This window comes from Pristiophorus japonicus, chromosome 19, assembly GCF_044704955.1.
Source record: "Pristiophorus japonicus isolate sPriJap1 chromosome 19, sPriJap1.hap1, whole genome shotgun sequence".
Taxonomy (NCBI): domain Eukaryota; kingdom Metazoa; phylum Chordata; class Chondrichthyes; family Pristiophoridae; genus Pristiophorus; species Pristiophorus japonicus.
Genome location: NC_091995.1, coordinates 44,032,498 through 44,044,992, shown reverse-complemented (window position 1 = coordinate 44,044,992; position 12,495 = coordinate 44,032,498).

Sequence of the window (12,495 nt, the reverse complement as noted above, 5' to 3'; positions counted from 1 at the left end):
CTCACACCATCCCATTCCCCCATCACCCTTGTGCTCACTGCCCTACCTTGTCTCCCGCTGCAGGAACGTCTCCATTTAAAAAATCTCGTCCTTGTATTCAAATCCCTCCATGGCTCTCGCCCCTCCCTATCTCTGTAACGTACGCCAGCCTTACAGTAATCCGAAATCTCTGCACTCCTCCAATTCTGACCTATTGCACATCCCCAATTTTAATTGCTCCACCATTGGTGGCCGTGACTTCAGCTGTCTGGGCCCTAAACTCTGGAACTCCTTTCCTAAGCCTCTTTGCCTCTCTACCTCTCTCTCCTCCTTTAAGACACTCCTATAATATCTCCTTATTTCGCTCGGTGTCAAATTTTGCTTGATAATGCTCCTGTGAAGTGCCTTGGGACGTTTTATTATGTTCAACACACTATATATGTTGTTTTTTTTCTTGTTAATCTCACTGCCCCCATCTCTATCCATAGCTCTGTATTAATTCCAAACTCATCATACCGACCCGCTCTCTCCCCATAGCCCTGCATCAATCCCAGACTAATCCCACTGCCCCACTCTCTCCCTGTAGCCCTGTACCAATCCCAGACAAAACCAACTGCCCCACTCTCTTCCCGTAGCCCTGTACCAATCCCAGACAAAACTCACTGCCCCACTCTCTCCCCGTAGCCCTGTACCAATCCCAGGCTAATCCCACTGCCCCGCGCTCTCCCCGTAGCCCTGTACCAATTCCAGACTAATCCCACTGCCCCGCGCTCTCCTCGTAGCCCTGTACCAATCCCAGACTAATCCCACTGCCCCGTGCTCTCCCCGTAGCCCTGTACCGATCCCAGACTAATCCCACTAGCCTGTTCTCTCCCCATAGCCCTATTTTAATCCCAAACTAATTCCACTGGCACAATTTATGGAATTAATACAGAGCTATGGATAGAGATGGGGGCAGTGAGATTAACAAGAAAAAAACCAACATATATAGTGTGTTGAACATAATAAATGGGATTTGAGTACAGGGGCAGGGAGGTGTTGCTACAGTTGTACAGGGCCTTGGTGAGGCCACACCTGGAGTATTGTGTACAGTTTTGGTCTCCTAACTTGAGGAAGGACATACTTGCTATTGAGGGAGTGCAGCGAAGATTCACCAGACTGATTCCCGGGATGGTGGGACTGACCTATCAAGAAAGACTGGATCAACTGGGCTTGTATTCACTGGAGTTCAGAAGAGTGAGAGGGGACCTCATAGAAACGTTTAAAATTCTGACGGGTTTGGACAGGTTGGATGCAGGAAGAATGTTCCCAATGTTGGGGAAGTCCAGAACCAGGGGTCATTTCAGGGCACATTTAGGACCGAGATAAGGAGAAACTTCTTCACCCAGAGAGTGGTGAACCTGTGGAATTCTCTACCACAGGAAGTAGTTGAGGCCAATTCACTAAATATATTCAAAAGGGAGTTAGATGAAGTCCTTACTACTCGGGGGATCAAGGGGTATGGCGTGAAAGCAGGAAGTGGGTACTGAAGTTTCATGTTCAGCCATGAACTCATTGAATGGCGGTGCAGGCTAGAAGGGCTGAATGGCCTGCTCCTGCACCTATTTTCTATGTTTCTATGTTTCTATCTCTCTCCATAGCATTGCATCAATCCTAAACTAATCCCAGTGGCCTGTTCACTCCCTATAGCCCTGGGATGGGATGCAGGTATGGTTCAGGAATCTCTCTCATCAAAGAGATACATTGCAAGAGAACTAATACACATAAAGAACAGGTAACTTCACTCACCTGAGCAGGGAACTCCACTCACCCGAGCAGGTAACTCCACTCACCCGAGCAAGTCACTCCACTTACCTGAGCAGGTCACTCCGGCATCCTGGCTGTGTGTGCAGGTATTCACACCCCATGGGTTGGCAGAGCACTGATCGAAGGCAAGCTCTGTTCCGTTACACTTCACATCATCCAACCAGATATCCCCAGTCCCCTCTCCATAGTAGGCGCCTCCTGTTGCTGACAGGGCCGTCCCACAGTTCAACAGTCTGCAGATCACACTCGCTGCGTTTACATCCCAGTCATCGTCACAGACCGTCCCCCAGACGGATTTATGATAGACCTCAGCTCTCCCAGAGCACATGTTGGTACCGTTCACCAGCCGTATGGACACCGGACCTGGAGTAGAGACAGGAATACGGTTAAACAAGCCTGGGACTATCTACAGAAACATGCAGTTAGTTGTTGGTGGAACATCTACTGGGATGCTTTAAGGGATTTTCAAAAGGCACTTAACAAGGTTCCAGATGTGAGATTGGGTGGGCAAGGTTATGATTAATAGAACTAATTGATAAAGAAGGGAAAAACAGAATATGAGGATATACTAGTGAGAGACATAAAATAGACTGTAAAAGCTTCTTAAAGGTATGTAAAGAGGAAACAATTAGCAAAAGTAAATGTGGATCCCTTAAAGGATGAGACAGTAGAAATTATAATGGTGAATAAGAAAGTGGCAGAGAAATTAAACAGATACTTTGTGTTTGTCTTCATGGAAGAAGATACAAAACACCTCCCAGAAACAGTGGAAAATGATGAACTTATAGGAATTAGTATAAGTAAAAAAATAGAACTGGAGAAATTAATGGGACTGAAAGCTGATAAATCCCCTGGTCCTGATGGCCTACATCCTAAGGTTTTGAAAGAGGTGGCTATAGAGATAGTGGATGGATTGGTTGTCATCTTCCAAAATTCCATAGATTCGAGAACAGTTCCCATGGATTGGAAGGTAGCAAATGTAACTCTGATATTTAAGAAAGGAGGGAGAGAGAAAACGGGGAACTACAGACCAGTTAGCCTGATGTCAATAGTCGGGAAAATGCTAGAATCTATTATTAAGGACATGGTAACAGGGCACTGAGAAAATAATAATAGGATAGGCAGAGTCAACACGGATTTATGAAAGGGAAATCATGTTTGACAAATCTGTTAGAGCTTTTTGAGGTTGTAACTATCAGAATAGATAAGGGGGAACCATTGGATGTGGTATATTTGGATTTTCAGAAGGCATTCGATAAGGTGCCACACAAGAGGTAATTAAACAAAATTAGGGCTCATGGGATTGAGGGTAATATTCTAGCATTCCCTAGCATGATTTCCCTTTCATAAATCCATGTTGACTCTGCCCAATTCTATTATTACTTTCTAAGTGCCCTGTTACCACGTCCTTAATAATAGATTCTAGCATTTTCCCTACTACTGATGTCAGGCAAACTGGTCTTTAGTTCCCCGTTTTCTATCTCCCTCCTTTCTTAAATAGCAGGGTTACATTAGCTACCTTCCAATCTGCGGGAACCGTTCCAGAATCTACGGAATTTTGGAAGATGACAACCAATACATCCACTATCTCTATAGCCACCTCTTTCAAAACCCTCGGATGTCGGCCATCAGGTCCAGGAGATTTATCGGTTTTCAGTCCCATTAATTTCTCCAGTACTATTTTTTTGCTAATACTAATTTCTTTCAGTTCCTCATTGGTAAACCCTTGGTTCTCCATTATTTCCGGGAGGTTTTATACATCTTCATCCGTGAAGACAGACACAAAGCATTTGTTTAATCTCTCTGCCATTTCCTTATTCCCCATTATAACTTCTCCTTTCTCATCCTGTAAGGGATCGACATTTACTTTCATTAATCTTTCCCTTTTAACATACCTATAGAAGCTTTTGCTGTCTGTTTTTCTGTCTGTCGCTAGTTTACCCTCATATTCTATTTCCCCTTTCTTTATCAATCTTTTGGACCTCCTTTGCCGATTTGTAAAACCCTCCCAATCCTCAGGCTCACTGTTTTTTTTGGCAACATTACAAGCCTCTTCCTTTGATCTAATACTATATGTTAGCCACTGTTAGACCACTTTTCCTGTGGAGTTTTTGGGGTGGAAATTTGTTGTGCATCTGTTGTAACATTAATCCAGGCAGAGCGGTAAACTTTGCGCCAGCAAATGGTTTGCATCTGCCGCCGCAAAATTTATCAGCTGGGCCCTGAGTTTGGAGAGGAGCACTGAGGGAGGTGTTACATATCTCTTTTAGGGCGCTAGGCTGGCTGAGCAAGTGAAAATCCAGAGCTAAACAGCCGGCCTCGGAGAGGCCACGGGGGGAAAAAAATCTGAAAAAAAACCCAACAAAACATTCCCAATAACTCACATCACCACAACACAAATCGCAAAAAACATCAATCATACTTACCTCAGGTCAACATTACTTACCTCAATGCGGCCGCTACAGCTTGGACCGACAGCTTCCACAGGCGTTCCCACCAGGGCGCTCTATGGACGCTATGGGTCGGGCGTGATCCAAATATCAAGCTAGTGTTCTAACCAGGGGCGTTGCACACCGGCTCGCCACTTCCGGGCGGTAATGTTCCGCGCTCCCTTGAAACCGGCACTGAATGTCCCGGCGGGGTGCTAGAAGCTGGTCGCCTGCCCAGAAGTGCTTATTGCCGCCATTGCCACCCCTCCAGGGTGCTAACAGGGGCGGCAGAAGACTGAAAATCCAGCCCTTGTTGCCTTAAAAGAATGTATATTTGTTGTAAATTATGTATTAATTCTTTAAATGCTAGCCATTGCTCATCTACCCTCATACCTTTTAACGTAGTTTCCCAATCTACCTTAGTCAACTCACCCCTCATACCTATATAGTTTGCTTTTTTAGATTAAGACCCGAGTTTTGGATTCAACTAAATCACTTTCAAACTTAATATAAAATTCTATCATATTATGGTCGCTCTATCCTAAATGCCCCTTTACTACAAGGTTATTAATTAACCCTTTCTGATTGCACAATACTAGATCTAAAGTAATCTGTTCCCAAGTTGGTTCATCTAGAAAACTATCTTGTATACATTCCAGGAATTCGTCCTTCACACTATTATTGCATGTTTGGTTTGTCCAGTCTATATGTAGATTAAAGTCCCCCATGCTTACTGCATTACCCTTGTTATATGCACCTCTTTTTTCCTGATTAATGCTGTGCCCTATATTACCACTACTGTTCGGGGGCCTATAAACAACTCCCACCAATGTTTTCTGCCCTTTGCTGTTCCTTAGCTCCACCCAATCTGATTCTACATCTTGATTTTCCGAGCTAAGATCATTTCTCTCTACTGTCTTTATCCCATCCTTTATTATCAGTGCTACCCCTCCTCCTTTTCCACTGTGCCTAACTTTTCTAAAAGTTAAGTATCCTGAAATGTTTAGTTCCCAACCTTGGTCACTTTGCAACCACATTTCCGTAATGGCTATTAGATCAAACCGATTCATTTCTATCTGAGCTGTTTGTCATGTATTCAACTGTCATTGTAACCCATGTATAAACTGACCTAAGTTGTACACCGTGAGTACATTGACCACTAGGTGGTGAACTTGTGGGAGACACTCCGAATCTGGACTTTCAGGTATAAAAGGGGAAGCTCCACCCACCTTCATCACTTCAGTGCTGGAAATAAAGGTTACTGGTCAGAGTGTAACCTTCTCTCAAGTATGGACCTCGTGTGCATTTATATTGTATAGTAAGGACATTATCACTGTTAATTAATCTATTTTGTTGCGAATACTTAGCGCGTTCATTCATATATTGCTTTTGGCTTTGACTTTTTTCTATTTTTCCCTGACACCACCATAATCAGTGATGCCCTATTACCTTTGTTACTCTCTCTGTCCTATGTTATGTTATGATGTTATGTAGTTATGCTGCAGCTATACAAAAGCCTGTTCAGACCACACCTGGAGCACTGTGAGCAGTTCTGGGCACCACACCTTAGGAAGGATAAATTGGCCATGAAGGGAGTGCAGCGTAGGCTTGCCAGAATGATACTCAGACTTCAAGGCGAGAGTACACAAATTAAGAGTTGCATTCCCTAGAATTTAGAAGTATCAGGGGTGATCTCATCAAAGTTTTCAAGCTTTTAAGGGGCACAGATAGGGTAAACATAGAAACATAGAAAATAGGTGCAGGAGTAGGCCATTCGGCCCTTCGGGTAGATAGAGAGAAACTATTTATTCTGGTTTGAGATTTTTGGACTGGGGGATGTGTCTAAAAATTAGAGCCAAACCTTTCAGGAGTGAAATTTGGAAATACTTCTACACGTAAAGGGTGGTAGAAGTATGGAATTCTCTTCCGCAAATGGCATTGCTGCTAGATCAATTGTTAATAGTAAATCGGAGATTGATAGCTTTTTGTTAACCAAAGGTATTAAGGGACATGGGCCAAAGGTGGGTATACGGAGTTAGGTTGCAGATCAGCCATGATCTCCTTGAATGGTGGAAAAGACTCCAGGGGATCAATGACCTACTCCTGTTCCTATGAGAATTGTAAGGTTGGAGGAGGTTACAGAGATAAGAGTGGGTGAAAGCCATGGAGGGATTAGGGGATGAGGATGAGAATTTTAAAATCGAGACATTGCCAGACCGAGAGTCAATGTAGGTCAACGAGCTCAGGATGTGAGGGGTGAATGAGACTTGGTGCGAGAGGTGTGGAACAGCCGGTTGCGTTATTACCTGAGCAGATAACCCCAGCATGCTGACCACAGGCACTACTGTTGGTGCTGAACGGGTTGGAGAGGCATCGGTCCAGGGAGCGCTCCGTCCCGTCACACCCGACACCACTCAGCAGAACTTCCCCACTCCCTTGGCCGAGGTAGGCCCCGGTTACCGACTCGGCCTTCCCGCAGTTCAGCTGCTTGCACACGATGTCCCCGTCGGTGAGGTCCCAGCCCTCGTCGCAGACAGTCCCCCAGGTGGACTTGTAAAGGATCTCCACCCTCCCCGAGCACATGTTGTTCCCGTCTGTCAGTCTGACCGGGAAAGGACCTGTCAGGGACAACACAAGATTTGGACCTTTCTCCTACTGTGGTTTTAATCCCCACTCATTTCCCCTCACTCCTCGAAGGAACAGAAGGAGGCCATTCAGCCCCTTGATACTGTTACCATAGGAACAGGAGGCCATTCAGCCCCTCTAAAATGTTATCATAGGAACAGGAGGCTATTCGGCCTCTCAAGACTATTACATAGGAACAGGAAGAGGCCATTCAGCCTCTTGGGCTTGTTAAATAGAAACAGGAGCAGGCCATTCAACCCCTCAAAACGGTTACATATAAAGAGGAGGAGGCCATTCAGCCCCTCAAAACTATTACCATAGGAACAGTAGACTGTTCAGCTGCTCTAAAATGTTATCATAGGAACAGGAGGCTATTCAGCCTTTCAAGACTTTTACATAGGAACAGGAGGAGGCCATTCAGATTCGAGCCTGTTTCACAGGAGTTGGCAATTGAGCTGAATCATCTAAACTCAGCACAGGCCGGGTATGGAGCCTGGGCCTTTCCTGTTCTGTGTAGGGGAGATTCGGTACCTCACCGGGTGTGACCCACTAACTCTGCACAGGCCGGGTATGGACCCTGGGCCTTTCTTGCTGTGGGAGGGGGGCAGAACGCTCCACACTCTTTTGCGCTGCGCACCATTACTGCTGACCTGAGCAAGTAACTCCAGCGTCCTGACTGTGCCTACAGTTGCTGATATTCCGCTGGTCTGCCGGGCACTCATTGATGGTCGCCTCCATCCCAACACACCCCACATTATCCAGCCAGATGGGGCCTACACCTGGGGCGAAGCCGGTTCTCACGGACACGGCAGCCCCACACTTGAGCTGCCTGCAGACAATCGAGGCATCCAGGATGTCCCAGTTATGGTCACAAACCGTGCCCCAGGTGGAATTGTTGTACACCTCGACTCTCCCCGAACACGAGTCAGGACCTCCTCGCAGTCTGGGGGGCACCGGACCTGGAAAAGGACCAAAGCAAATCTTACATTGTGAGCTGGTGCCCTAATGTACTGACAGCAATCATTAACCCTGAATAACCCTCCTATAATGGGGTGTCCAGAACTCTACCCTCCCATTCCTAGGCCCGAATACCCCTCCTATAATGTGGTGTCCTGAACTCTACCTTCCCATTCCTGGGCCCGAATACCCCTCCTATAATGTGGTGTCCTGAACTCTACCCTCCCATTCCTGGGCCCGAATACCCCTCCTATAATGTGGTGTCCTGAACTCTACCCTCCCATTCCTGGGCCCGAATACCCCTCCTATAATGTGGTGTCCTGAACTCTACCCTCCCATTCCTGGGCCCGAATACTCCTCCTACAATGTGGTGTCCAGAACTCTACCCTCCCATTCCTGGGTCCGAATACCCCTCCTATAATATGGTGTCCAGAATTCTACCCTCCCATTCCTGGGCCCGAATACCCCTCCTATAATGTGGTGTCCTGAACTCTACCCTCCCATTCCTGGGCCCGAATATCCGTCCTATAATATGTCCATGAATATTCACTGTTCCCATTCTCTGTTATTTGACCAAGTGGGAAGCCTGATCTTGTGCTAACCTGAACACACACACAAGCACATCTGCACAGAGACACACAAACACATCTGCACAAATATGCACATCTGCATAAACACGCACATCTACACACACACAAAACACATCTTCACACACACACAAAAACACATCTGAACAGACTCACAAACACATCTGCACACACCCAGACACAGACACTCAACTGAACACAGAGAGGCACATGCACATCTGCACACACATACATCTACACATCAACAACAAAAAAAACTTGTCTTTATATAGCGCCTTTAACGTAGTAAAACGTCCCAAGGCACTTCACAGAAGTGTGATAAGACAAAAAATTTGACACCGAGCCACATCAGGAGAAATTAGGGCAGATGCCCAAAAGCTTGGTCAAAGAAGTCGGTTTTAAAGAGCCTCCTAAATCAGGAAAAAGAGGTAGCGAGGCAGAGAGGTTTAGGGAGGGAATTCCAGAGCTTCGGGTCGAGGTAAGAGAAAGCACAGCCACCAGTGGTTGAACGATTATAATCAGGGATGCTCAATCGGGCAAAATTAGAGGTGCACAGACATTTTGGGGGATGGGGTGTGGGGGATTGTGGGGCTGGAGGAGATTACAGAGATAGGGAGGGACAAGGCCATGGAGGGATTTGAAAACAAGGATGAGAATTTTGAAATCGAGGCATTACTTAACCAGGAGCCATTGTAGGTCAGTGAGCACAGAGGTGATGGGTGAATGGGACTTGGTGCGAGTTAGGACACGGGCAGATGACTTTTGGATGGCCTCTAGTTTACGTAGGGTAGAATGTGGGAAGCCAACCAGGAGTGCGTTGGAATAGTCAGTCTAGAAGTAACTAGACTTGGATGGATGGATGAGGGCTTCAGCAACGGATGAGCTGATGCAGAGACGGAGACAGGCGATGCTACGGAGGTGGAAATAGGCGGTCTTAGTTATGCCGCGGATATGTGGTCGGAAACTCATTTCAGGGTCAAATATGATACCAAGGTTGCGAACAGCCTGGTTCAGCCTCAAACAGATGTTAGTGAGAGGGATGGAGTCCGTGTCTAGGGAATGGAGTTTTTGTTGCAGACCAAAGACAATGGTTTTGGTCTTTCCAGTATTTAATTGGAGAAAATTTGTGCTCATCCAGAACTGGATGTCGGACAAACAGTCTGACAATTTAAAGACTGGTGAGGGGCCGAGAGAAGTGGTAGTGAGTTAGAGCTGGGTGTCATCGGCGTACATGTGGAAACTGATACTGTGTTTTTGGCTTATGTCGCATGTAGATGAGAAATAGGAGGGGGCCAAGATCCTTGGGGATATCAGAGATAACCTCTAGTTTATGTAGGGTAGAATGTGGGAAGCCAACCAGGAGTGTATTGGAGCGGGAAAAGAAGGCATTGTTGGAGAATTTCTGGCTATGATTAGCCAGATAAGAATGGAACCAGGCGAGTGCCGTCCCACCCAGCTGGATGATAGTGGAGAGGCGTTTGAGGAGGTTGGAGTGGTCAACCATGTCAAAGGCTGCAGATAGGTCACGAAGGACGAGGAAGAATAGTTTACCTTTGTCACAATCTCAAAAAATGTCATTTGTGACTTTAATGAGAGCTGTTTCGATACTGTGACGGGGCAGAAACCAGATTGGAGGGATTCAAACGTGGAGTTGTGCGAAAGATGGGCACGGATTTGGGAGGCGACAGCATGTTCAAGGACTTTGGAGAGGAAAGGGAGGTTGGAGATTGGATGGTAGTTTGCAAGGACGGAGGGTTCAAGGGTTAGTTTTTGGAGCATAGAGGTGATGAAGGCAGATTTGAAGGAGAGGGGGACAGTAACTGAGTAGAGGGAACCATTAACAATGTCAGCGAACATGGGAGCTAGAAAAGGAAGTTGGGTGGTCAGCAGTTGGATGGGAATAAGGTCGCGGGAGAAGGAAGTGGGTCTCATGGACAAGGTGAGCGCAGAGAGGTCATGAGGGAAGATCGGAGAGAAACTGGAGAAAGATGTGAGATCAGGGCCAGGGCAGGGGGAATCCTTGGAGGAAGTTTGGCCCGGTGGGCTAAGGGAAGGAAGTGAAGTGGCAGCTGAATGGATGGTCTCAATCTTAGAGACAAAGAAGGTCATGAGCTTCTCACACTTGTTGTCGGAGGTGAGGGTGGCAGAGACAGGGGCGAGGGGTTTAAGAAGGTGGCTAGCTGTAGCGAATGGAAGTCGGGGTTTATCTTTGCATTCCAGAATGAATTCTAGAATAGTAAGCAATTTTGGCCGACGAGAGCAGGACCTGATAATGCATTGCATGGTCCAGCCAGATCTGGCAGTGAATGGTTAAACCAGTTATTCGCCATATCCATTCAAGTCCGTGTCCCTTGGACTTAAGGGAGCGAAGATGAGGGCTGTACCAGAGGGGAAAGGCCAGAGTGAGAGAGAGTAATGGCTTTAATAGGGGCCAGGGCATCAAAGGTGGTAGTGAGGGGTGTGGTTGAGCAGATCGGTAGCTGCAGAAATGTCATGGTGAATGAAGGGCCAAAGGCTGGACAGTTGGGATTTCGTAAGTGCCGGGAGAGAGTGTCGGGAGAGAGTTTTTCCAGGGGCGGAACTGAAGGAAGTAGGGTTGGGAGGGGGAAAAGGGGATGTGGGTGGAAAGCGATATAAGGAAGTGGCCAGAGATGGCCTTATCTAAGATTGACACAATGGGAGTAGCGAGGCCACGAGAGATGGCAAGGTTGAGGGGGCGGCCATGAATATGGGTTGGGGAGTTCACATGGAGGGAGAGATTAAGGGAGGTGAGGAGGCTAGTGAACTCAGAGGAAGTTGAAATCACCGAGGATGAGAAGTCGCTCAGTGCAGAGGCTGAGAGGGGAAAGCAGTGAAGATATCAAATCCATACACAGACACACAAACACATTGCACACACACCCATAAAGACACAAAGCCACATTTGCACTCCCAGACACACACACACGCAAACACACAAGCACATACCCACACAGACACACCTGCTAATCTGCAAACACACAAAGCACATCTGCACACTCACAGATACACAAACACATCGACACACACTCACACAGATACACAAGCACATCGACACACTCTCACACAGATACACAAACACATCGGCACACACTCAGACAGACACACAAGCATAGCTACACACCCACACAGAGACACACAAGTGCATCTGCACACACCAACACACACGCACACCTGCACATTTACACACACACACAAACACACACATTTAACCACATACACAAGCACATCTGCACACTCACATACCTGCACACTTTACAGCACTGGTCACTGGACAGTGATCAGGAGCAAGCACCCTTGCCAAATTTCCCCAATCCCCCACCCAGGAGGCAATGAGGCGCAATTGTAGCCCCCCTACCGCCCACCCCGGCTGGATCAGCTAACTCCACACAGGCCAGGACTGGAGCCTGGGCTTTTCCTGCTATGTGTGTGGGATCAGTACCACACTGGGTGAGTTCGGCTAACCCCCACACAGGCCGGGACTTGCTCACTCACCGAATACTGCCCGGCTGGGAGATCTGCCGGTGCCTATTCTCACCGGGTTAGCGCACTATTACCTGAGCACTGAACTCCAGCATCGTCGCTGTGCCGACAGTTATGTTCGCCCCATGGTGACGCGACACATCGATCGAGGCTTGACTCAGTCCCGTCGCAGAGCACGTCATCTAACCAGATTGGGCCGCTGGTCTTCCCAAAGGAGGTTCCGGTGGTGGCTGAAATCACCCTCCCACAGTTGAGCTGCCGGCACACGACCTGCGCGTCGTGCGGGTCCCAGTAATCACTGCAAACCGTTCCCCAGACAGACTGGTGAAGGATCTCCACTCTCCCACGACACATGTCGTCTCCACCTTCCAGTCTCACCAACCCCCCTCCTGGAACACAAGCAACAACAACAACAACTTGACTATGTATTGCACCTTTCATGTAGTGAAACGTCCCAAGGCGCTTCACAGGAGTATTATGAGATAAAAATATGACACAAGCTGCAAAAGTAGAAATTAGCACAGGGGTCACAGAAGTATGTTTTAAGGAGCATCTTGAAGGAGGAAAGAGAGGTAGAGAAGCGCAGAGGTTTAGGCAGGGAGTTCCAGAGC